The sequence below is a fragment of the Catharus ustulatus genome, chromosome 1 (assembly GCF_009819885.2).
Source record: "Catharus ustulatus isolate bCatUst1 chromosome 1, bCatUst1.pri.v2, whole genome shotgun sequence".
Classification (NCBI taxonomy): Eukaryota; Metazoa; Chordata; class Aves; order Passeriformes; family Turdidae; genus Catharus; species Catharus ustulatus.
In genome coordinates this window covers 41,651,424-41,652,427 of record NC_046221.1, presented here as the reverse complement: position 1 = coordinate 41,652,427, position 1,004 = coordinate 41,651,424, and the positions used below count along the sequence as shown (strand labels likewise).

Below are 1,004 nucleotides of genomic sequence, written 5' to 3'. Positions count from 1 at the left end.
CAGTTGAAGCTGCATCCTCAGAGATCCACAAAGACGGACTAAAAGAAATGGAGAGAAGGAGATGAAAGTAGTAGACATAAAGTTAATCTTGACTCTCTCTTGTACAGTGTCTAGCCCTCACTTACATTAATGAAGAAAAACAGAATAATAACAAACAAGAAAACCAAATAAAACAGAAAAAAAAGGGGAGGAGAGAAAAATAGAGGAAACTTTTCAGACTTTGAGTATAATTGGGTCAGTGTCACCAGGCTGTGACTCTGTGGAGTACATAGTTTGAGAGACAGAAGACTTAGTGCACAAAGCAGGCCACAATAACGAGCAATGGCAGATTTGCATGTCAGGTCTTTCCACCATAGTACAATTAGTCTACTGATACTGTAGGCGTGACTAAGGATGGTGGGATATGAGGGTAACTGATAGAGACAAAGTGAATGATTAAATGGCCTCAGACGTAACTTGTGACCTCATTCTATCAATAAACAGCAAAAAAATGAGAGAACTCATGTGTGGATCAAAAACTTGACAAGGTTAGCTGAGCACGTGAGACAAAAGAAATAGCACAGTGCACTCATTCTTGGACTGCCACGATGCTCAGTCTGCAGCAGTGACACAGAAGACTCAGGTGTAGCATCTGGGTCCGAGAACAACCTCGCTAACTACCAGGGGAGATGATTAGGCTGCTTCTGAAGATAAAAAGCAGCAGCTGCTGATTAAGGAGAGCCAAGAGGCAGCAGAAACATTCTCAGAGTCTGCTGCAGAGCAGAAAGCAACAAAAATACTGGAATCCACGTGAAAAAGATGTCACTCTCCAGATCTCTTATCCATATAGCACACAGCTCACCAGGCTGAAAGGGACCAGTCCAGAAATGCTGGTTAACTCTGCACTGCAGTCTTTTCCATGGTCTCCACAAATCCAACTCACAAGCCTGGTTCTAGGCTCTTGTGTTTGCTCAGCAAAATGCAGTCCCCTTTAGGCTCTAGGAAGTGTGTTCAAGAGGTGTCAG

The 1,004-nt window shown here is 43.2% G+C and overlaps 1 protein-coding gene across 7 annotated transcripts in view; it reads right to left on the bottom strand.

Annotated features, from left to right (window-relative positions):
- Positions 1-1,004, bottom strand: part of RBMS3 (RNA binding motif single stranded interacting protein 3) — a 721,470-nt gene that overhangs the window by 701,823 nt on the left and 18,643 nt on the right. The gene's annotated exons all lie outside the window — the stretch shown is intronic.